The 26822-nt window shown below is 37.9% G+C and overlaps 1 protein-coding gene and 1 pseudogene across 1 annotated transcript in view; both read left to right on the forward strand.

Annotated features, from left to right (window-relative positions):
• Positions 1–26822, forward strand: part of TRPC5 (transient receptor potential cation channel subfamily C member 5) — a 208719-nt gene that overhangs the window by 17048 nt on the left and 164849 nt on the right. The gene's annotated exons all lie outside the window — the stretch shown is intronic.
• LOC130034224 (protein Red-like) lies at positions 11759–13459 on the forward strand (annotated as a pseudogene).

Here is a 26822-nt window from a genome sequence, read left to right on the forward strand (position 1 = left end):
ACATATTAAATTATTCAAGTATGAGAGTCCTAAGTCACCACCAACTTTTACCACTTTAATTTGTTTATTTCTGAATATTTTTTGTTATAAAAGGGCTACATGTTGCCTGTAGGAGTTAAAATAGTATAACAATGAGAGAAGAAAAACATTCCATTTACCACTTTTGAAAGGCATAAAAATGTGACTATGAACAATATGCGCCGTCTTAGATATTTTCTATGGATTTCCAACAGAAAAATATCTACACACAAGACTTCTTTTCACACATTCCTGCAACTTATTTTTTCCTTGACGTTACATTGTGGATATCATTTTCTGTGAGAATATCTTAATCATATTCTTATAAATTATACTTTTGTAATATATCAGACATATGTGTCTATATATTTAACAAGTCCTCTATTAATTAACATTTCAATCGTTTCAAGGATATTTAAGTTACCCGGGTTTGCCTTTTTTTAAACAATGCTTAGTAAATATCCTCATAGAGTCGTCTTTGAACACTCGTGTGATTATACCTGTAAAATTAATTCGTAATAATTATATTATGAAATTACAATGCAAGTGTGTTTTAAAACATTGATATACAATACCAAATTTTTCTTACACTAGCAGTGCATAAAATTGTCTATGCCTCACACTACTCAATTATGAACTACAAGAATAAATGAAAGATTTTTTAAATAGTTATCAATTTGACTGATAGAAACTTCTGTCATTATTGTTTCACAGGAGACTTTCTTTTCCTGAGTTTCTATGTCTTTCATATTATAAGTAATTTGTTTTATTCTATGAATTAACTTTTCAAAACCATTTTCTACTATAGTTGCCCTCTTTTGCTAATTTGTCTAAACTCTTTGTTTATTCAGGTCATTAGCACTTCATTTTATTTTGAGGCACACCCAAGCAGTCTCAGTACTTTCTTCTGACCCTGTGCCCAGGGATTACTCATGGCAGTGCTCAGATCATTATTAAAAATTTTACCACAATTCATTAGAGAGCAATCATTTACCCAGGTTAATAAGTCTGAAACACTGAGAAATGTTTGTATTTTAAGTCTTTGGCTATTCTGCTGAAAGGTATTATTTTAAGTGATGCTTAAAGTGTTTCTCTAATATAAGATATCCATGCTTTGTAATTCTTTTGTGCATAATTTTCCAATTTAATTATTGAGTATCTTAGCTTTAAAAATAAATTATATATATATATATATATATATATATATATATCTGTTATAGATACTTGGAAGCACAGAAGAAAACCAAAAGGTCTCCACCACAAGCCCAAGGGAAGTAAAAAAGAGAGAATAGAAGAAGGCTTGGTCTTTATTAGAGCTCTAATATCTAAGTAGTAGCAAAATTTTAATCTGTTCTTTTTCTGACTTTGTTAACAGCATAATTGATACTTTAATGAAGTGACAAAAATACAGGAAATAGTTTTCCTTAATTTTTGTGAGAAAGGCAGAATTTCATGAGAGAAAATATGCAAAATGGCAGGTCTAGACTTTTTCTTATCTAAACATCCAAATTGTCTACATTAGTAAGATGAATAGAATAATTTATAAATTCTTACTTTATTTATATAAATTATTACTTACTTTATTAAATTAAGAATATTATTGGGACTCCAAAACTATCCAAGGGAATAATAGGAATAAATAGGTATAAATCCCTATTTCAAAATACAGTAAACAGGTAGCTATGACTAACATGAAATAAAATAATTAATATTGTAGTGCATTTTAACAACTTCTTTAGGAGTCAATAAAATGGCATTCGTATTTGGAACAGAACAACCTAACTATCTCAAAGAGGAAATCCATCTCTAGATTAATATTACTAGCAACTTAAATTGTCTATTCCCTGGGTTATTTTTTCTAACTTGATTTAAGGACAGCTAGTAAGTTTGAGGATTCAAAAATGAATAAATTTGTATGCATCTTTGAGATATGAGTACTGAAATTGTAGACTCATAATATCTGAAAGTTGCTCTAAGGTTAAAGAAAATCATGAGACTTCTATAACATGACCCCTATAATTTGAATATGACCATTTGCTAAAATCCCTACCACTTTACATAGCCCAAACCATTTTTATATCTTTCTAGTTTGTTTAATTAAAGAACAGTGATTTACAAAGCCATGGATAGTTGAGTTTTAGGCATATAAAATTTTAGCAGCAAATTCACAACCAGTTTCAGCTTGCTCCCGATGTTACCATGTTCCGTCTTGTACCACCCCCGCCTCCACTTGCCACCATGACTGAAGCATTTCAAAATTTGGTGGTTGTAGTTTGGATCTCATATTTTCAGTGCAGTTGAGTCTGTGTTTTGGATATATAACTATACCATTCTCCCACATTACCAGTGTTATCTTCTACCCTGGATTCCTAACTTACTTCCCTGCTTTCTCTTTCAGCATCACTAATCTTTTTTAAAAAGCCAGGGACATCCTCTTTTAAAACGTTAGGCTACATTACTATACCTAAGTCCTCCTATCTAGTAACTACAAGGTCCTACATAATCTGACTTCTAATATCTCTTTACTTTCATTTTCTACTGCTTTCTGTCACACTAGATCATCTCCAGCTATAAACATGTTTTACAAAAAAATATCCAGTCTCAGTACCCTTTCCTGAAATATTCCTCATCAAAGCAACTGCTTGGCTGACTCACATCCTTCCTTTAGATATCTGCTCCAATGGTCCCTTACCAAGGACTTGCTTTTCTTTATCTCCTTATATAAAACTAGCATCACCCTTTATTGCTTCCTTTTTCCTACTTCAGTATTATTTTTTCATCATTTTTATTTTATGTTGGGTGATATACCTCGTGGAATTCAGTGAGTACTCTTGGGGAGTTGCTCAGGGGTCATTCCTTTTGGTGCTTAGAGACATGCGGCATCCTGTGTGCAAACCATGTACATCTCGCTTTGAGCAATTTCCCTGATCCTGCTTTAGGAATCTCAATAGCATTTATTACTACCACAATTTTATATACACATGTTTGACATGCACTCATATGCATAGGTATTTGCTTAATGGCTCCTGTGTCATTGTCCATTAATAAAATAGGATTGTGCGCCAGATAAGAAAATGGTACTGAAAAAAATTTGCAACAAAAGTCAAATTAGAGACAAAGAAGCCAGTAACTGAATCATCTTTACTTCTTCCCCAGAGAATGGAGTTATTCATTTAACAAATATCTCAGTAGATGGATAGTAGAATTCCTAAAAATCCTGTTTGTCCAAGGGCAACCTGGACTATGTTTCTATAGTTTCTAACCTCTCTCTCTAACTCATTTCACTTAGCCTGGTACTCTCATTTCATCATTTCATCGCCCCATCCTCTCTAGAAAAGGCATTTTGCTATTTTATTAACTTTTGAGCCTACTGAGGTGCCTAGGACAGTTTTGTTTTGTTTTTTACTTTTTTTTTATTTTTAGTGAATCACCGTGAGGTGCAGTTACAGACGTACAAACTTTCCCGACTACATTTCAGTCAGACAATGATCCAGTAAGCATCCCTCTACCAGTGCCCATTCTCCACCACCAATGTTCCCAGTAACCCTCCCACCACCACCCATTCCTTACCACACCTCTGTGGCAGGCACATTCCCTTTTACTCTCTCTCCTTTTGGGTGTTACGGTTTGCAACACGGGTACTAAGTGGTCATCATGTTTGGTCCATAGTCTAGTTTCAGCACACATCTCTCATCCTGAGCGATCGTCTGCCATCATTTACTTGATGGTCCCTTCTCTTCTCAGCTGCCTTTTCCCCCACCATGTGAGTCTGGCTTCCAAGCCATGGAGCAATCCTCCTGGCCCTTAGCTCTACTACCCTTGGGTATTAGTCTCCCATTATGTTACTTTATATTCACAAATGAGTATAGTCATTCTATGTCTGTCCCTCTCTCTCTAACTCATTTCACTTAGCCTGGTACTCTCATGTCCATCCACTTATATGCAAATTTCATGACTTCATCTTTGTTACAGCAGCATAGTATTCCATTGTGTAAATATACCAAAGTTTTTTTAACCAGTCATCGGTTCTTGGGCACTTGGGTTTATTGTAAATAGTGCTGCAATAAACATACAAGTGCTGATATCATTTATACGGACTTTCTTGCATCTCTGGGATATATTCCCAGAAGCAGTATTGCTGGGTCAAATGGGAGCTCAATTTCTAATTTTTTGAGAAACGTCAATATTGTTTTCCAAAAGGGCTGAACCAGTCGGCATTACCACCAGCAGTGAAGGAGAGTCCCCTTTTCCCCACATCCACGCCAACACCAGTTGCTTTTGTTCTTTTGAATGTGTGCCAGTCTCTGTAGTGTAAGATATCTCATTGTTGTTTTGATCTTCATCTCCTTGATGATTAGTGATGAAGAGCATTTTTTGATGTGCCTTTTGGTCATTTGGATTTCTTCTTTGAGAAAGTTTCTGATCATTTCATCGCCCCATTTTCTGATGGGATTAGATGTTTTCTTCTTGTAGAATTCAACGAGTGCCTTGTATATCCTTGATATTAACCCCTTACCAGATGGTTATTGGGTAAATATCCTTTTCCATTCTGTAGACTGTCTTTGTATTCTGGTCACTGTTTCCTTTGAGGTACAGAAGCTTCTTAGTTTAAGATAGTCCCATTTGTTTATCTCTGTTTCCCCTTGCTTGTTCAGTGGCATGTCATCTTTGAAATACCTTTAGCTTTAATGTCGTGGAGGGTTTTGCCTAGTTCAGTTTTAAAACAGTTGTTGTAACGTGGTAGTTATCTCATAAATAGTTTTTAATAAGTCAAATTAATACGTCATACTTAAAGAGGTGGTATATTTCATTTTATAGATTGGGACACTGAAATTCACAGAGTGGAAGTTATTTTTCAGGCTCAACAGTGAACTTAATATCTGAACAAATGATGAAAACTCCTACATTACAATTTAACATTACTTATATTGTATTAAAATTAAGGTATTCTATCATGAAAGCTATTTAAAGTGAATTCTATGTCTTATCATGAGCCATTTATGGAATCTTGAACCATGAATTGTCTTCTTTGAATCTAACCTAAATTCTTCTTATTGTAATGCTTTAAACATTGTGTTTTATTTCAGTTCTTGACAAAGAGGAAATATATTCTAAAAACGTACAAATATTCTTTCAATAGAATATTTGTTAAATTAAAGAACTTATATTTGAACCAGGCGATATCTAAATAGTACCATGAATTGTCTTCCTTTAATATAATCTAAATTTTCTGTCTTAATGATTTAAGTATTTTCTTCTATTTTAGCTCTTTTTAAAAAGGAAAGAGTTTAACAATATACAGACATAATTTTAATAAAATGTTTATTGTATTTGAGCCAGAGAAAAAGCTGAATGGGTTGAACACATGATTTATGTGCAGGAGGTTTGGATTTAACTTCAGCACTACATTGTCTTCTGAGATCTGCTCAAAACATCCCTGAGCTCAGATCTGGAAGTATTCCAAAATCGTTACCATATACTTCCCCATAACAAATAAGAAAATACTGATATTTTCTCTAAATAAAAGTCACAGCAAGATTTGAAATCTCCATAGTCCTCCCAAAATACATATAACAACCCCATGAAACAATCGTCAAGAGAGCAGAGATCTAGAGACCCAAGTTAGAAAGATCATTAAAGTACCCATTTAGAAATATCTTTGATTGTTCGTTACTGTGATATAGTCATGAAAGCATCAAAATTAGTTCTCAAAAAATACATTTGTGTCTAAAAATCAAATCAATTCAATTTCTAGCCAATAGCCCTAGGCTTTGTAATTAGAATATTTATCCTTGATACTGATGCAATCATAATTAACAGCTATTTCTGGCCAAATACTTGACCCTTGGACTCTGGAGAAATTACACTATGTGTAATTACTCTTTGTATATAATTACTCTTTGTGTCATTGTTTTTCTGTATTCACTGTTGGAAGCCTGTTTTTTTCTTTTACAACTTAAATCTCCATAATTTTAATCAGAGATAGATATAATTTCTCCGTTACCTAGCTACAATTGCAAAACATGAGGTGGAACAAAGTAGACTTATATTTTCTGCTGCAATTGCTATGATTTTTGTGTTCAAAATTGAGTGGAAGCCTGGAAATCACTTGGGGGTAAATGCTATAGATACTTGGAGAAGCTACTAATATGGAATAAGTCATCTATATGCATAATTCTTTAGGTCATTCCAATTCATTTAGGCTACCTAGGAGAAAGATTCAATTAAAAAGTTCAACTAACTATTTAATAATAGTGTCACTGTCATTTCTCTTGGACTTCAAGATTAGAGAACATAACCAGCAACAAGATAGGACTGAGAGGAACACTGAGCTAACATTTTTTCCTAAACTCTTTCTTTGGAACCAGGCTGAAGTTTTCTTGAAATTCTCTAATCCCAGCACCCATTAGTTCATCGAATAAGCAATGAGCTGCTTTCTGTTGTACCTAGAGAGAAAGAAGAATAACTAAGAAAACCTTCTATTTCACTCTTTTAATTGTCTATCTGGCTTTATTAGATAAAAGGAGTAAACTATTATCACAAAGGGATTAATATAAGCATCCTTCTTGCCAATGGTGAATAGTACATTGATGAAGCTATGTTACAATGCACGTGACTTATCCAATAATTGTTTCCTCTCCTTTTCCCTACCCCACCTTTTTCTTACATTTTTTGGCACTCCAGAAGTCTGTCACCTCACTTTCTCAAAATAGCTACGATATTATGGACTTTACCTCCACACATATGTCTAACTACTTCAAAAATAATCGGGACACTATGCCACATTGGCTTAGAGTATTTTTATTGAATCTCCATGAGCTTCAGATACAAGTCTTTCATATTTGAATTTCAGTCATATAATGACCAAACACCCATCCTTCCACCACTGTACATTTTCTACCACCAATGTTCCCAGTATTACTCCCTCCCCACCCCTCCCCTCCCCCTCACATCTATGGCAGACAATTTCCCTCTCACTCTCTCTATACTTATGGGTATTATGGTTTGCAGTACAGATAGTGAGAGGCCATAATATTTGGTCCTTTATCTACTTTCAGCACACATCACTCAACCAGAGCAATTCCTCCAGCCTTCATTGACTTAGTGATCCCTTCTCTATCCCATCTGCCTTCTCCTCCAGCTCATAAGGCAGGCTTCCAACCCTAGATCAATCTTCCTGTCCCCTGCCCTTACTGTCCTTGGGTGTTAGTCTCAAGTATCCATGAACAGATGACTGGTTAAAGGAACTTTGGTACATCTACACAATGCCTTGCAGCTGTTAGGAAATATGAAGTTATGAAGTTTGCTTATAAGAGTATAGTCATGGAAAGTATTATACCAAGTGGAAAGTGAAATGAGTCAGAAAGAGAGGGACATACATAGAATGTCTGCACTCATTTGTGGCTTAGAGTATTTTTGTCTTCCAAAGTGTGCCGGCCAGGAATACCACTAGATGGTCCATGATAACATCTTCAAGTGAGGGGAACCATAAGCTTTGATCTAAGCAAATGTGTCTATCAATTATAGGTTGTAAAATTCCAGGAATAGAAAAATAAACTTCTGGTGGCTATTCAACCAAACATGGTTATATCTGTCACGACTGAGGATGAATCAAGAAATAGGAAATATTTAATATTCTGTGTTCCATGTCACTACTCAGGAAATCACTCTTAATGAAGAATTCCCTACCAGAGACAGAAGTTTGAGCATGTTAAGAAGTATGAATGCATTTATGGTGAGGAAGTAAATGTAGTCACCTGATTTCAAAACCTAATTTTTGCAGTAGGGAGAAATGTACAAGCATATCACCAGAGGGTATGTCTGAGTAGAAGCACAATGTTCATTGGGCAGGAGAGTTGCCAAATGGATCAAATAAACATCTATTATAAGAATTGACTATGATATTTCCAAAGTTCTTCTAAACCTAAAATTCACAATGTCCTTATCATCGGTGTAAATTCTGAGAAAGGAGTTCTTATGTTGTCTCTATCCCTCAATTATTATGTAGATTTATTGAATAAAACAATGGTTTTATTGATTTAATTCTCACAAAAGGCTTTGTAGTTGAGGGAAAGAATGGTTTCAATGAGTTGAGGGCTCCCTACCCAATTTATGATCCCAGCCATTTTGCAGCCATTTTGTAAATAAGACAGATGACAACTTATCCTGGAGCAAACATTCTTTTATAAATATACAATGGATGTTTTATAAATGTGAAATTATTATACCAAGAATGCATTTTGCTTGTACTGGAAAGCAATCCTGCCCAAGACCCTTAAAGTATAAATGCAGTATTTGATCAGTCAGGATATTAGAAACTACCAGCAGTCCACCAAAAATATAAATACTTTGTCTCTTCTTTATTTCAAATGCAAATTTCTCATCTATTGAAGATAACCTTCTTGTCAAAAGAATAATTACCTTTTTTGAATGGCACAGATTCTGCAGAACGTTGTCTGACTTCTTCTTCCAAGCGTCCCCAGAACTATTAAAGTTTTCATTTTATTCAAATGCAAAAATGATTTTAGTTAACAACTTAGACCAGTTATTTAATGTATCTGTATTTTAACCTCTTACTATTGAAAAGTAAAGGGATAAACACAAAATAAACCTTTAAGATGTTATGCTGAAATCTGTAATGTTTTAAAATTATTTTGAGACTACTGTACAAGCTGAGATTAAAGAGGAACTTTACCTGGCACATAACTCATTCAGTGTAGATGCAAGAATATAAACACCCAATATATGTAAAACCACAGGAGAGTTCACTAACATCTCCACAGGCAATTGGATATTTGAACATTTATAGAATAAAACCTCTGAAATTATGGTGGATATACATTTGGCTATGGTCCACTTAATAATAGAATCAAGAATAAATGAAAGGTAGTGGCATTCTAGTGTAATCTGTTGCCAGTATAATTGATTCAATGGGTATTGATCTCTAGTCTCTAGAAAGAATTAAATACTCCAATGTTAATTTGATGGAACACAACATTGACAGGGTATGAACAAAATCTCAAATCAATTATATGCGAATGCTAGTTACCTTGAATTCTCAAAAGTGTATCTGGGACCTCCGGGTATTAACAAGTTATGAATGAATTGCATAATGAGACCGCAGATGAAGACTACTTTGCTGGGAGATAAGCTTTTTCCTTGCATACAAGATCAAGTATTCTACTCTTTTTGAAAACAGACAAATAATTCCCTTTATCTATGTAGCTCTCAAAGAATTGGGTTCTCCAGTGGCCCAACTAGAATTGGGGATGGAATTACCAAACATCTGGGGACCTTGTCACTACCATTTTAGTAACTTTTATTAACTTTAGTATTGAGTATTCCTATTAACTGAGTATAAGGGAAAAATTTAGCAGTCATGAATTTAATTCAGAAATCCAGTCATAAGGTCTCCTTTCTATTTGTCCTGACCTGTATTCCAAATAAAGATGCTACAGAGTCAAAGACTTCACTGAAATCATCACTTAATCACTTAATCACTTAACTTCCCGTTAGTCGTCGATTTGCTCGAGCGGGCGCCAGTAACGTCTCCATTTGTCCCTGTTGCGTGCTAGTGTAGCCCAATGGCATCTCTTCGCTCCGGGAACATGGAGGGCCTCAAACCGATCGTTCATGATCTTGACAAAGAAGTCTGACCATCTGGTAGGTGGGCGGCCACGCGGTCTCTTGACATCCCGTGGAATCCAATCAGTAACAGCTCTAGTCCAACGGTCGTCTTTAAATCTCATTACGTGACCAGCCCATCTGATTTTCGACACCTTGGCATATGAGACAGCGTCCCTGATCCTTGATCGTCGACGGATGTCAGAACTCCGGATTCGTTCTCTCATTTGAGTGAAACGTGATATTCCAAGCATAGCTCTTTCTATTCTTCTTTGGGAGACCTGAATAGCGTTCTCATCTTGTTTGCGTAGGGCCCAGGTCTCTGAGGCATATGTTAATGCAGGAAGAACAGTGGAATCAAAGACATGTGCCCGGAGCCGGAGGTTCTTCGTCCTCTTAGCTATTTCTTCGACGTTCTTGAAGGCGTTCCAAGCCGCTCTCTTCCTCCTGCGCAGCTCGGGTGCCAGGTCATTTGTCATGTTGACCTCTCGACCTAGGTACACATAGCTGTTGCATTCGGAGATGGTCGTTCCATTGAGAGCGAATGGGGCGTCAGGAACAAGGCTGTTTCTCATAAACATTGTCTTCGTAAGATTCAGCTGTAGTCCTACCTTTCCACACTCACGGTCAAAGTCGGCCAGCATTTGTGCCGCTTGGCTGATGTTTGGTGTTATTAAAACAATGTCATCAGCAAAGCGGAGGTGGTGTAGTTGCCGACCATCTATCTTCACTCCCATTCCTTCCCATTCCAGTCGTCGCATGATGTTCTCGAGGGTGGCACTGAAGAGTTTCGGTGAAATGGTATCACCCTGCCGCACCCCTCTCTTGACATCAACGATCACTTCTTTGTAGAATGGTGAGATCCTGGTAGTGAATCCGCAATACAGCTCAAGGAGGATCCTGATGTATTGGGCTTGAATGCCCTGATTGGCCAGGGCTTCAATGACCGCTTCCGTCTCAACAGAATCAAAGGCCTTCTTTAAATCAATGAACGTTAAGCAGAGCGGCATCTTGAACTCCCGAGAAACCTCAATGAGCTTGGTTACCGTGTGGATATGGTCGATGGTGCTGAATCCTTTGCGGAACCCGGCTTGCTCGCATGGTTGTCCTTCATCTAGTGTTCTGCCAATCCTATTCAGGATGACTCGAGTGAACAACTTGTAAATGACAGACAATAGGCATATCGGGCGATAGTTGCCAATGTCATGGATGTCTCCCTTCTTGAACAGTAGTACGGTCCTGCTGGTTTTCCATTGGGACGGAACCTTGCATTCAGACAGGTAGCGAGTGAAGAGCCGAGCCAGTGTATTGATGAGTACTGACGGCAGGTTCTTCAGGTGTTCAGGTCTGACCTTGTCTGGGCCGGGTGCTGTTTGCTTCTTTACCAACGAAATGGCGTGTCGGATTTCGGAAGGGAGAACGTTAGGAACGACATACCCATCCTGTGGAATTTGGTATGTCGGCAAGTGGACATGGCTATCGAAGAGATTTGAGTAGAAGTCATGGATAATCATAAAGTTTTTAATTACGTGGGTTTTTCAGAGAGTAATCACTTTGTAAGTGATTAAAAAGTCATGCTTATGTTTAAAATATTTTTGCATCTACAAGTTTCAGGTCTGGGGTATATTTCATTTACGTAAATAAGGAAGAGGCAGATGACATTTTCCTGATATCATTACCTAGCTAGTCCTTCTTAGGGAAACAGCATCCCATCCACTTAATCTGAAAGTTTACTGGAAAACAGACCAGAGATAGTGCAATTCAGGTTAGAGGCCCAAAGTATTTCTCCCTTCTCCTGTTTCTAATCACAGACAACCATACTCCTACTCTTCTTTAACACAGAGGTTCCCAAACTTATTTGGCTTACTGTCCTTTTTAAAATAATAACACAATGCTCTCTGGATATCTACTTTCTTTAAGCAAACAAGCATAAATGCCTCTTTCCAGTTGCACCAAAGATCCCTGGACTGTTTCAGTATCTCAAAGGTGTGGTATCATGTACTTTGGAAAACACTGCTCAACACTTAATCTGTTCTGACAAGAACAAAAAAATTTTTTTCTTGAGAAGGCAGTATTGACAAATAAGCTAAGTAATGAAATTTAAAGTAAAGTTCCTGAGTTCCTGCTGGCGATAAAAGGATATGGACAAAATGCCGGAGCGAGATAGTGAGCCGTTTTCCAATCCTTTGGCCCCAGATGGCCACAATGTGGGTGATCCTCACTTCTTCCACCAATCTAAGCTCACCAATGAAGATTTCAAAAAATTTCTCATGACCCCAAGGGCTGCACCTACCTCTGCACCGCCCTCTAAATCACGTCATCATGAGATGCCAAGGGAGGATAACGAGGATGAGGATCCAGCTGCACGGAGGAGAAAAAAGAAAAGTTATTATGCAAAGCTTCGCCAGCAAGAAATTGAGAGAGAGCGAGAGCTACCAGAGAAGTACCGGGACCGGGCCAAGGAATGAAGAGATGGTGTGAACAAAGATTATGAGGAAACTGAGGTGATCAGCACCACGGCAAACTACAGGGCCGTGGGCCCCACTGCTGAGGCAGACAAATCAGCTGCAGAGAAAAAAAGACAGTTGATCCAGGAGTCCAAGTTCTTGGGTGGTGACATGGAACATACTCATTTGGTGAAAGGCTTGGATTTTGCTCTGCTTCAGAAGGTATGAGCTGAGATTGCCAGCAAGGAGAAAGAGGAGGAAGAACTGATGGAAAAGCCCCAGAAGGAAACCAATAAAGATGAGGACCCTGAAAACAAAATTGAATTTAAAACACGTTTAGGCCGCAATGTTTACCGTATGTTCTTCAAGAGCAAAGCATATGAACGGAATGAGCTGTTCCTGCCGGGATGCATGGCCTATGTGGTGGACCTGGATGATGAGTATGCAGACACGGACATACCCACCACTCTTATCCGCAGCAAGGCTGATTGTCCCACCATGGAGGCACAGACCACACTGACAACAAATGACATTGTCATCAGCAAGCTCACACAGATTCTTTCCTATTTGAGGCAGGGTACCCGTAACAAGAAGCTCAAAAAGAAAGCAAAAAAGTAAGCTGGAAGAGAAGAAGCCTCTGAGGCTGACATGAATATATTTGAAGACACTGGGGATTATGTACCTTCTACAACCAAGACACGGTGGGACACGGAGCGGGAAAGATACCGAGAACAGGAGCGTGATCGTGAAAGGGACAGAGACCAGGACAGAGAGCGGGAGAGGGAAAGGGGGCGAGAACAGGAGTGGGGCCGTGAGAGAGAGGAGGAGAAAAAGAGACACAGCTACTTCGAGAAGGCAAAAGTGGATGATGAGCCCATTGATGTTGACACAGGACCTGCATCTGCCAAGGATTTGATCAAGTCCATCAACGAAAAATTTTCTGGTTTCACTGGCTGGGAATGCACTGAATCGCTGAAGAAGCCAGAGGATAAGAAGGAGCTTAGCGATTTCTTGGGGATGTCCAACAGTTATGCCGAGTGCTACCCAGCCACGATGAATGATATGGCTGTGGACAGTGATGAGGAGGTGGATTACAGCAAAATGGACCAGGGTAACAAAAAGGGGCCCTTAGACCAATGGGACTTTGATACCCAAGAGGAATACAGTGAATATATGAACAACAAAGAGGCTTTGCCCAAAGCCGCATTCCAGTATGGCATCAAGATGTCTGAAGGGCGGAAACCAGGCACTTTAAGGAAACCAATGACAAGGCAAAGCTTGATCGTCAGTGGAAGAAGATTAATGCAATCATTGAGAAGAGGAAGTAGATGGAAGCTGATGGGGTTGAGGTCAAAAGACCAAAATACTGATCTCCATTGATGTACAGAAAGAGTCTCTCCAAGGGAAAAAAAAAAAAGAATCTCTCCAAGGATGTGTGTCCCATTGCTCTTTCTTCAGTTCCCAGAAAAGTCGCAAGTTTTTTTGTGAATGTTTATACGTTTTACTGTATAATCATTTGGCTCCATTAAAATTGGTTATCCTGGGCCCCAAGTGGCAGGGCACATGGTGTGCATGTGTGAGGCACAGGGATCAGTCCCTGGCTTCGCATTCCCTGTCTTTTCCCCCAGCATTGCTGGTTGTGGCCTTAATGAACTCTGAACACCTCCAGAAGTAGCCCTCACTATAAATAAATAAATAATAATTAAACCTGAAAAAAAGTAAAGTCAAAAAGAGGAAGATACTATGGCAGGTAAATTCTTCTTGAATTTCTCCTCTTATAATGCATTCCAGTGGAATAGATAAGAAATGCATTCAATAGACTGTAAATGCAGTCTATTGAATGCATTTACCTATCTATTGAATTAGTAAACTTCCATAGTCAAAGATTTTATTTCAAATAAACTTGCGTACAATTGATGATGTCAACATCATATAAATAGGTTCAGTCACAAAATGACTTCTAGTTTTTCCCTTTAACCAAGTGAAATATTTTTTCAAATGAATTTTATTATTTTTATGTGACAACAATGTTACCCCAGCCATTGTATACTGAAAAACTAAACTGCTCATGATGCTATATGCCATCACAGTTGCCAAAGACTTTTGAATTATCTTTTTCTGATAAAGAAAAAATACATATTTTATTTCCAAAATGAATGCTGCAATCTATCTATACTAAATAAACTTGTTTCTTGTCATTGCCCAGGCTTGAAATTTTCTCAAAGGCTCTACAACCCCATCCAATAGAGTGAAGGGGTCTTTGGCAGCATGGGTGTTTCTGAGAGAAACTACTCAGGAATACTAAGTGAGGAGTGCAAGCAGGAAAAAATACCTAAAATATGATAGTCACCCAGAATGCCTCCCAACCACACCCAGCATTATTTCCTGATCTGAATAGTATTGCTGTTTGTCTTGTGCTTTCCTTCAACATACGTAACTCATTCCAATAATTAACAAAATACTTAGCTAGAATGCTGTGAGATGCATATACCCTAATTCAATTTCAGTGTGACTGAAGATAACAGAAAAAGAGAATGCGGTAAAGGTTTTTTTCTATGACCTTCCCCATTCCCTGTCAATATTGGTCTTCACTCCTCCCACCCCGGATGCTCTTGAGGACGCTGTTCCTATTTTGGGGGACTATTGGAGCTAAAGTCCAGCATTTCAGTAGTTTAGCATCTGGTCAGTCAAGCTGCTAGTGCCCCCAAATTGTTTTTGAAGCTTTGCCTGAGACCTTTCCTTGTTGCAATATAATTAAACCTCTGCCTTATACTCTGCTTCAGTGATTCTAAACTGCAATATATTTTTGTCCCCTAGAGGGACATTTGGCAAAATCTAGAGATGGTTCTGTCTGTTACACATTGGAAGGAATTGAAAATATATCAAGTGAACAGAGGCAAGAAATGCTACTAATGAACAAGACCACCCCCCTCATCTTCCCCACAAAAAGTTCTATGAGCCAAATTTTAAAGAATGCAAAGACTGAGATACACTGGACTAATTCTAGAATTAAGTTTCCTTCTTACATACTCTCTAGTAACTCTATTCATTTTGCTTAACCCTCACAAAACCAATCACCTGCCAAACAGGCAACTGCATACCTAATCATTCCCCAGATATAAAGTTTTACATATATACTTAGAAATCTATCACTTCTGACATTTTTTCTATCTCCATAATAATCCACACCTTCTCCTTTAGATTTTTTTAATTTCTGCATAATTTTTACAACTTTTTGATAATTGTCATTACTTAATCACATACAGAATACCCTCACTAAAGAATGGACCCCCACCAAGGACCACCTAAAAGAGTATCCCTTTCCTACTTTGGCTTCTTATTGCTCTTCATTTCTGATATCTACTGCAAAGCTCATCTTACTTTGCATTTTTATCATCATGATTATTCATTAAAATCCACATTTTGCGAAGGAAATGTATGGAATGGTTCATTTAACCATTTTTGACAAGCTATATTTGACAAAATTGCAATTCCAGCTTTCTTTCAAATGGAACCCTGAATTGATAGATGCTTACAACATATTTAATTGTCCATTTGTTACTTTTTTTTGCACAATTAGCTGCTATATTTTTAGTCCCTTAATGAGTTCATATAATGGGAAATCAAATTTTGAGCATGCTATATAGTGCATATATTGATTTAAATTAGAACAATGATTGCAATAAGCATGTATTGCTGCAGTGCATGATACTTTAAATAAGTATGAATTTAAATAATGTGGCTGTGCATGCTTGAGGTGACATTCAGACACTGGAGTAGGTTCCTGGGAACATAGGTGATGGTGGGGTGCAGTAAGTTCTACACTGATAATCATAAGTTTTAACACTATTGTAACAACCTATAATATAAACAAGAAAAAAACTCAGAACACCTCAAAATTTGTGGTTGTGGATTTAATCACACTGATTCAGTAAATCAAACTTTGAATCTTCTGTTTGGTTAGGGGTAAAGTATAGTTGCTAGCAGTACAGCTTTTGAAGCCACACTGCCTGGGTTCAAGTTCTAGATACATTACTTCCTAGCTATGATATTTGGGGAGAGACTTTTAGTTTCACTATGGTTGAGTTCCCTATGCTTTAGAATGGATCTAATTACTGTGCGGTGGTGAGAACTAAGTGAGATACTCTAACATGATGTATCATGTTACATAAAAGGATAAATAACCTAAAAAGTGTGTGTGTGTGTGTGTGTGTGAGAGAGAGAGAGAGAGAGAGAGAGAGAGAGAGAGAGAGAGAGAGGGAGAAGTATATGCCATAGAAACAGTCTGGAGGAGGTAGGTAACTGGAGACATCGGTTATGGAAAATGTGTACTGGTAAAGGGACAGGTGTTAGAACACTGTATGACTGAAACCCAATCATGAACAACTTTGTAATTGTGTATCTTGTGATGATGTAATAAAAAGAGGTAAATAACCAATTATAATTAATATTATCTTTTCAGCTACTCAGGCATTTTACATAGAAATATTGAGTTTTTTTAAAACCTATGTACTTTCTGTGAAATTTTCTCCAAATAATTTTTCCATTGTATTCTTGTAATCTGAATTTTGTATAAACTGAACTTGAAATCAGGTAAAATAATTCAGTCAATCCTGATTCTGATGGCTCTATTTTTCCTCAGAGTCAGAAAAACAGACATTTCCACTATGATAGAAATGGATGCTACAAAATATCTTGTGCTCACTCTTTTTGAGGGTAAAGTAGAGTGGATGGCTAGTGGGGGTGAGATACTCTAGGTAGCTTGCCAGTCTCTCCGAGAGGGGCAAGAGGAATCAAACTCGATTTGGCTGGGTTGGCCGCGTGCAAGGCAAATGCCCTACCTGCTATGCTATTGCTCCGGCCCTACAAAGAAAAATAAAATTTCATCTACAAAAGTCCCATGAAGTGCCAAAAAGTACTGGACAATGATTTTTATCTGCCATGTTAGAATCGGAAGGAAGTGATCCAGCAGGTGAAAAAGAGAATTGCAGTGTTACTAAACTCACAAGATAGAAGAGTCAATTCTATTATGATACAATCAGACTGACAGCCTGAGGAAATGCTCGTCAAAGAGGTTTGGTCTCTGAACAGATGGCATTATGGGTATGAATGAGGTGGCTCCTGATAAGGGGTTGCACATTAATTACAAATGGGGGATTTCATTCCAGAAGGTTACAATTAATAGATCAGGGTATCTATAGCAAGAGTACCTGCTTAATACTGGTATAATAATAAGGTTCAGATAAATTTCAATGAGCAGATTGTGTCCAGTGGTGAGGTTAATGGAAATAATGAATCATTTGGGTCGCTTGCGAACAATAACCTTCAAAAGCTCTATAAACCTTGAGAATGGGGGAATGTGGAACACCATATATTCATCTGTTTTGCTTCCTAGCAATAGAATTTAGCTTAAAATATAAAGAAGCTGGCTTTAGTTAGGTCTGCCACTCTGCTGCAAGTATTTTATGTAATGAGCTCTAAATCAAACAACTCTGTCTCGTACACAATAAAACAAAGGATCCAGGAATGTAATGTTAGCCTTTAAACAAGGAAATTTAAGGTATATCTAGAAACAAACTCATTTGGACCTCAAAGCAAAGCCCCAGGGAAAAGCAGGAAATGAAACCTCTTTACTGTCTATTTCACAAACACAGAGAACACATCATTGCACATTTTAAAATTCAATCAAGTCAATTTATGATCCAGGTATCATTAGAAGTACGGGTATATATAAAAGAAATTAAATCTAATTTCTTGATGCCACTTCCTTCCCTTCTTTCATATCCCACTATTCTTTATTAAAAAAATTAAAAATATTTGCAAAGTTGCCTATAATTAAGTTTGAGACATACTGTGTACCGGCACCTAGATCACCCCAGTGTCTTCTTCCCTCACCCAAGATTCCCAGGTTCCCTCCCAACCACCACAGCATCCCCAGACTGCTCCTTTGGATATTTAGCTATACCACCCCTTTACACGGCTGATGTACTCAGATCCCCTTGACCCGTGCTCCTTATTGCTTCCTGTTTATCTCTTTCCCACCACCTCCACAGTATTTGTTTTCTCTGAACTTCTCCTTGTTATACTCTGGGGCCAAGGGTGATCTATGCATTCCCCCCCTCCTTCAAGCATTTTAATCCCTTGTGCAGTTTTCTATATACCACACAGAAGTGAGATCAACTGTATTTATCATTCTTATTCTGGCTTATTTCATTTAAAATATCTTCCAGTTCCACCAATGTTGCAGCAAATTATATGATTTCATTTATCTTTCTTTATGGCTGCAGGGTATTCCATTTTGAATATATGCCACATATTCATGGTCTGTACTGGAGCGATAGCACAGCAGTAGGGCGTTTGCCTTGCACGCAGCCAACATGGTCGACCCGAGTTCGATTCCTCCGCCCCTCTCGGAGAGCCTGGCAAGCTACCGAGAGTATCTCGCCTGCACGGCAGAGCCTGGCAAGCTGCCCGTGATGTATTCGATATGCCAAACACAGTAACAACAAAATCTCCAATAGGGACGTTACTGGGCCCGCTCGAGCAAATCGATGAACAACGGGAGGGCCTTTACCTTTACCTTTTATTCATGGTCTAAATATATTATTTCAGCTATTCTTTTTTAAAATCTTCACTTAATCACTTAATCACTTAACTTCCCGTTAGTCGTCGATTTGCTCGAGCAGGCGCCAGTAACGTCTCCATTTGTCCCTGTCGCGTGCTACTGTAGCCCAATGGCATCTGTTCTCTCCAGGAACATGAAGGGCCTCAAACCGATCGTTCATGATCTTCACGAAGAAGTCTGACCATCTGGTAGGTGGGCGGCCACGCGGTCTTTTGACATCCCGTGGAATCCAGTCGGTAACAGCTCTAGTCCAGCGGTCGTCTTTAAATCTCATTACGTGACCAGCCCATCTGATTTTCTACACCTTGGCAAATGAGACAGCGTCCCTGATTCTTGATCGTCGACGGATGTCAGAACTCCAGATTCTTTCTCTCATTCGAGTGAAACGTGATATTCCAAGCATAGCTCTTTCTATTCTTCTTTGGGAGACCTGAATAGCGTTCTCATCTTGTTTGCGTAGGGCCCGGGTCTCTGAGGCATATGTTAATGCAGGAAGAACAGTGGAATCAAAGACATGTGCCCGGAGCCGGAGGTTCTTCGTCCTCTTAGCTATTTCTTTGACGTTCTTGAAGGCGTTCCAAGCCGCTCTCTTCCTCCTGCGCAGCTCGGGTGCCAGGTCATTTGTCACATTGACCTCTCGACCTAGGTACACATAGCTGTTGCATTCGGAGATGGTTGTTCCATTGAGAGCGAATGGGGTGTCAGGAACGAGGCTGTTTCTCATAAACATTGTCTTCGTAAGATTCAGCTGTAGTCCTACCTTTCCACACTCACGGTCAAAGTCAGCCAGCATTTGTGCCGCTTGGCTGATGTTTGGTGTTATTAAAACAATGTCATCAGCAAAGCGGAGGTGGTGTAGTTGCCGACCATCTATCTTCACTCCCAATTCCTTCCCATTCTAATTAAAATCTTAATTTTATTATTTAAACATAAGCAAATAAGTTCATGTATTACAATTTTGGAGTTGAAAGAGAAGTCAAAACAAAACACAAAGAATAAAAATTTTTCCATCCTGCTACAGTCTGAATGCAAAATGGTTGTTAAAGGACAATAAAATAACCCAAAAGGTTATTTGATGATCCGCATACAAATTGTAAGTAAATGTATGTGAAAGATTTTATTTAGCTAATTGATTAAAGAGAGAACCAGTAGTATAATTATCTGCAACTGGCCAACAAACCAATCCAGCCTGCAACTTTGTTGCCAATGATAAATTTGGGGAGCTAGGGAAGAAAGAATTAGTAGCCTTGGCAGAGAGGATACTACTACCCTCTTTCTTTAATTAACTTCAATCTTAATAAGGAAGTGCTTGGGGAGCTTAGCAATGATCAAGTGTAGAGGAGGACCTGCACCTGCACAGTGTGGCCATAAATTCCATCATTCCCACAGAATATCACATTGATGTCATTTTGTGACATCAAACTTCAGTTGAGATCTATTTGATGTTCATGTCATGAGAACTTTCCTACCACCTCAGTTTTCAAGGGGTCCTGATTCTCAGGCAGAAGGGAGTCAATCTGCCAGGAAACTGAAAGTCCTGATATTTACCCAGTTTTCCCAGGTTTATTGCCTGCTCTGGTAGAAAAAAATTAGAACAATACAAATGGTAAAGCAAAATATGAAAGAAGCAAGAAAAGGAGACTCCATAAAATATAATAAATTTATTATGAAGCTCAAGCTGGGATATGGGTAATCACAGTAATGCATGCCCAAGCCTGCCCACATACACACAAGAGCTCCTTGCTAGGATGTTATCAAGGGAACAAAGAATGAATTTTTGTGATATTATTTCATATTCTTATTATGACCTTTTGTTCCTGCTGAAGTTTCTCATCTCCTGGGGGGTCCAGCATTCTCTGTGCTGTCATTCAATCTTATGCTTCATATCCAAAGGGACTCCAGCCTTTTTCTTTGGGGTTGGAAAAACAACTAGAAGCAAAGTAACTTCTTTTCTAGATTGTGTCTATTCTATTACTTCCCAAAATCTATTGCCAGTTGCCCCCTTCCTTATCTACCTGCCTTACTGTCTTCTTGTTTTAAAAAGAAAAGGTAAGGAGTGCAATCACACTTGTTCATCAACCTCTTTCCTAATTCTTCTGGCTGTATTCTCTCTAAAACAGCAGAGTTTTTTGATCCACAGAGCCTAACTTATGTGGTATTTTACAGAAAACAAAACCCTGGCCTTTTACAGAAAAAAAATGTTTTCTGGACCCTATGATAGCCTTATCAAGAATGCTAAAACAAATTTACAAATGTCAAAGAAATTACAAATATGCATACACATATATAATACAGGGTAATAACCAATAAATAAGAAAAGAAAATCTGTCCATTTACCAAAAAAAATTGCTGAGCCTTATTGTCCTTATTAAAAATGCTAAAATTAATTTACAAGTATAAAATTACAAATAGATATACAAGAAGGCTATAATCAATTGCCTACACCAGACACAAAATATTTGCATTCCAGTTTACAGAACTGTAAAATAACTCAAAAAAATCAAAGGCATGGTTAATCCAGAAAATATACTATCTTTAGTTATTTGGTCAGTTATATGAACAGAAATTCAGACTAGGGATACAGTTTGTTCCAAGAACTAAAACACAGGTAGGTTAGACACTGGAATTTAGAAACGTTGACAAACGAAAGGTCCTAATGCAAAGTCCCACTAATTATAATTTGAAATGGAAGAAGCTACTTGAGCACTTCCTACATTAAGGCTTAATTGCTCTGAAAACTGGGACAAGATTGAGTCCTAGATCTGTCAGTCCAACTGTAGGAAGGGCCCAGCTGTGGAGGAGACAGGACAAGCAGATGTTCATTCCCATCTGTTTTCTGGATTTCAAGTACTACTACAGGCAAATAACATCTACATTTTCAGCTCTGACCTTTCTTTTGAGGCTTGTTCTAGAGTAATACAATTTCTTGCTACTTTCCTTAAAGGTGACATGTTTAACATCAACATGTCCAAAATGATTTTTTAATTTTCTTTTATTGAGTCACAGTGACATACACAGTTACAAGGCTGTTCATGATTGAGTTTCAGCTATATAATGATCCAACATCCATCCTTTCACCAGTTTATATTTCCCATCACCAATGTCCCCCAGTCCCCCCCACCTGCCTCGATGGCAGTCACCTTTCTTTCTTTCTTTCTTTCTTTCTTTCTTTCTTTCTTTCTTTCTTTCTTTCTTTCTCTCTCTCTCTTTCTTTCTCTTCCTTCCTTCCTTCCTTTCTTTCTTTCTTTCTTCTTTCTTCCTCTCTTTCTCTCTCTCTCACCCCTCCCCCCTTTTGGGCATTATGGATTGCAATACAGATACTGAAAGGTTATCATGTATATACCTATCCACTTGAACACTCAGTTCTTATCTAGAGTGATCATTTCTATGACTGTTATACTGGTCCCTTCTCTGTTCTAACTGTCCATTGTCCAGCACACACTTGTGGAAAGCTTCCAACTATTTGCCAGTCCTTCTGGCTCCTATTTTATATGGCCTTGGAATTTAGTCTCATGAAAATTGACTTTTCAAATCCTAAGCCTGATCTTCCTCCATATTTACTATCTTAATTGGATATGGTATGATGCGTGTGGAGGACAGAAGGGAGGACTTCCAGATACACTAGTTAATACAATTGGTCATTTTAAATATCACCATCGTGTGGGATAGCTAGTCAGTTAATAGAAAGAAAGGGTGTGAATAATAACACTTTTAAGGGGGACACAGGTCAGACATCCTTATCTTTGATCCTATGCTCAGGTCTAGACAGACAATAACTTCTTTTTGACCCCTCATCTCTGTCTAGTTAGATGACAAGAAAGCAACAGTTCTCAGTCACATGACATCAACGTTAAGAAAAGAAAGAGGCAAAGAGCTGCAGGGCTATGGGTCTTGAAAAGCAAGCTGCAAGCCCCAGCAAGAAATCAGGACACTAGTGTACTAAGAAAGAACCAAGAAGACAGCAGAGTGTAAATGGAAGGACAGAATCAATCAAAATCCAGTGTGGACCAAGGCCTACATATAGGGGACCCAGCAAGTAATCAGCGTGAGACACAGACATAGAGCATTAGGGGATCCAAAGACACTTTAACACTATTAAGTAACTAATAACTTCATAAACATCTAGAACTTTACATGCTAATCTTACATATTTAATTCCAGGACCCACTCAGACAGGAAATAAAGCAGTTTCACTGTAATGGTAATATTGATACAGCAGGAGTAGAGGGCGATTGCTTTGGTCAGTTTAATCTCACTCATTGAAAAGGTATCCAATAAGAATAAATAATGGGATGACTGGTGGTAGTAAATAACAGCAAATAAAAGGAATTCTCCAACAAGACTCTTTCTTTCTTCACACACTCACCTGCACCCAGTTGGACTGCAGTATTAGGTATGGTCTGTGTGCCCAGACAGATGGCAGGATACAGACAGGGCTTGTATATCCAGGAAGGTTCCAGAATCAGGCAGGGCTCGAATGCCCAGTCTATGACAAGATATTGCACATGAGAATCTCACCTAGGAGCACTGAGGCCATGGCTAAAGACTAGGAAAGCCAGTAATCTATGATAAAAATCTCTGGGGCACAGTTGTAGAGAGGCCCAGAAACAGTTAATTTGCATAGGAGTATCACCCACATGCACAGTGGCTATAGACAGAGACTAGGAAATCTGGGACAAGAGGAAACTGCTGGAGTTCAGTCCGGAGAGGCCCAGGAACAAGACTTCAGACTAGAGAAGCATACACTGGACGTGAGCAGATGGTAATGGACAGTATTTGGAAGTTATACATTGGGCCAGGAGAGGTCTAGACATTGGAGAGGCACCTAGACCCTTCTACTTGAATTTTAGAATAAACTCTAACTTCTTAATTTTCTGAGTTGTGTATGCAAATCTTTCATACATTCTCAAGAAAACAAAGCACAGTAAACTCCGCTTTGATGGCAACAATATCACCATTCAACTCAATACAATTCAAAAACATGATACACTCATTTCTTTTTTTAACCTTATTTTTGTAATTTATTTATTTTGGTTTAGAAGGGCACCACCCAGCAGTACTCAGAACTTTTTCCTGACTCTGTTCTCAGAAGTCAGTCACTCTTGGCAGTGCCTGTTAAACCATATGCATTGCCAGTGAATCAAACCCAGGTTGACTTATGTGCAAGGCAGAGCCAACCTCGACTGGCTATGTGCAAGGCAAAATTCTTACCTCCTATAATATCTCTCTAGCCCCATATATCTTTATCTCTTACCCATTCAGTACTATCCAATACATCCCCGAAAAGTCTTAAATCTGCTCCTTCCTGTACATATAGAACTAATGCTCAGTTTAAAATGTCTCCATCTCTTCATGGAGTAGTGATATATTTCAATTATCTTTCTGAAAATGATCCAGATAACCTGAGGTGTGCTGCCTGACTTATATCAGTTAGTTACAGCTGATTATAAATATCTCTTTTCAACTCTGCTTCCATGAAGTCAGAGTGTCATCACAAAAGTGGTTTAGCTCCTATGGGTGTCTTTTAATTGTATAAGTAAAATTCTCACATAAGATTCTCTATGTTTATGTTAAAGTTTCTTCATTGTACCTCTTAAATAGTTAGAGATTTTTCTTGATGTCTACGATGTTCTCTCTTTCACCTATGCATGAAATCACTTGTGCTTTATTTTTGCTGACTCTACATTGAATGATTTCACTTACTCTGCCCCTCTCACTGGCCTCTTCTTTCCAGGATACACTGACATTCATCCAATCCCAAACTTCTGAGAAGCTCTGTGTCCTTTTCTGTCCTTTTCTGTCTTGTCTCTGCTACTATATAATCCCTTGCTGTGGATCTACAACATGCCTCTCAAAGCCCATAGTGCAGTGGCTTTATGTGTCTTCTGCTTTTCTTTGTTTTTAGGTCTCATAGATTTAGAATTGGTCTGCATGGACACTGGTGAGGAACCTAAGAGCAAGTTCCTTCTCCTGTGTTCCCTCTAATAAGTGTGCTAATTTCCACCCCCTAGCCATTTGCATTATCTATCATGTTGGCAATATTTTAAATGACTGTCTTTACTAGATTACCTGGCACCCTTATTGTACCCCTTCACTACCACTATAAAGACAGTAGTAGATTTAAATTGGTCACAGTGAGTGTTTACACCAGATAAATTGGTAAGTGCTACAAAGTATTTGTTAAAGTATTGCTCCTGGTTAAACATTTACCACTACATTTACTAGTGCTCATTTCCCATATTTTGAACGAACTAGTCTCCATAAAACATTTGTTCTACTCTGGCATTCTTCTGATTAAAATTCTTCAGTGAAGAACCATGGCCATCAGATAACATTACCTTCTTTAATGTGGCACATGAGGCCTTTTTATCATCCAACTTATTCTCCTGTCCCTTCATAACTTCAAGGTTTATATATTAGTTTAAAGATCACAGAGCAGCTTAATCAAGTTCAATTTGCATCAAATATGTATTTTGTTGTATGTTGGTTTTTTGTTTATATTTATTAAGGCAAATGATTTACAAAGTTATTCATAGTTGAATTTTAGGCATATAATTTTCCAGCACCAGTCGCACTATCAGTGTCAACTTCTCTGTACCAATGTATCCAGATTTCCTTCCATCTCTACTCCCTGCCCAGCATGCTTTCTTGACAGGCATTTAGTTTGTTCCATATACTATCTTTAATTTTTTTGAGTGAGACAACTTTTGTTTGTTTTTGTTTTTTGGCCACACTCTGCTATGCTCAGGGCTTACTTCAAACTCTGCTCCTGGCAGGCATGGGATCATATGGGCTTCTGGTACCTGAACCAGAGTTGAACAAGTAAAAGGCAAGCACCTTCCCAATTGTACTATCTTTCTTGGTTCTAAGTCAAACATTTAAAACTTTAAGACAGTCAACAGTATGATTTATGTTTTTACTTCTTTGAAAATTTTACGTGGTGCCATCATTCCTGGTTATAATAATAATGATTCCTAATTCCTAACAAAATCTGTTGCCCCCTTTGCAAATGCCCCCTTTGAGAGTATCTTAGCTGTATAAATAAGCATTTCCTACCATTCACTCATCAAAATTTTATGTTCTCAAGTACATATTTTTGTTATTTTCATGATTATTGCTGCTGCAGTGTAAGGGAGTTGGGGTCCACTTGCTGCAATGTTAGGGTTCAAGTTAGTAATATGCATTAGTTCCTTCATTGAACCCTGGGTCTCATATATGCAAGGTATGCACTCTACCACTAAACCCCATTCTAACATTGCTTTTTTGGCCCTTATCATTTGCCTTATCACAACTATTATCAAAGATTTTTGAACTCATTATAGAATTTGTTTTTCTTTACCATGTTTGTGCTGTTAGTAATTCATGCCCAAAAGCGGTCCAGAAAACACAGACAGCAGAAAAATGAAAAAAAGAAGCACAGTGTGGAACAGGAATATAAATATATGGTTTTTGAGTCAAAATCTCTGATTTTGAAACAACAGAACTATGAAAAGGACGGATAGGTATTCCCTCCTAGATATTTATGGCCTCATAATAGTCTCATGAGTATCATGATAGTCTTCTAACTCTCCTTGACATATGCTTCCATTTAGCAGAGCAACAGAAGGAAAAGTAAAAAAAATCACATTGTCTCAAATTGTGAGATGTGTATTGACAAATGAGAGTCAATTTCTTATTTAATAATAGCTCAGTTAAAAGGTGATGCTTTAATTCAGTGCTAAAGTACTTGTTTTGTATATACAAGGTCCTAGATTTGATTCCTGGCACCACCACAACAAAAAAATCCAAGAATTGAAAAATTAGTTTTTATTGTTAATTGTTTGCATTTCTCTAGCACTATGCTAGTTGTTATGAAGAAAACAAGAAAACACTGAGACAACTTTCCCTTTAAATAAATTACAACCTTATTGAGGAATCAAGAAATACATATATGAAATAATAAAATAAAAGTGTAAGGCAGCATCAAAAAATATGTTGTATGTAATCTGGTGCCCACAAATATGGGTTAAAAGAAGTAGGATTAGAAGATGGAGAGATACTATAATGGGTAAGGCACTTGCCAACATAGCCAACCCTGGTTCAATCCCCAACATCCTATATGGTCCCCT

Source organism: Sorex fumeus, unplaced genomic scaffold, assembly GCF_029834395.1.
Source record: "Sorex fumeus unplaced genomic scaffold, SorFum_2.1 ptg000058l, whole genome shotgun sequence".
Classification (NCBI taxonomy): Eukaryota; Metazoa; Chordata; class Mammalia; order Eulipotyphla; family Soricidae; genus Sorex; species Sorex fumeus.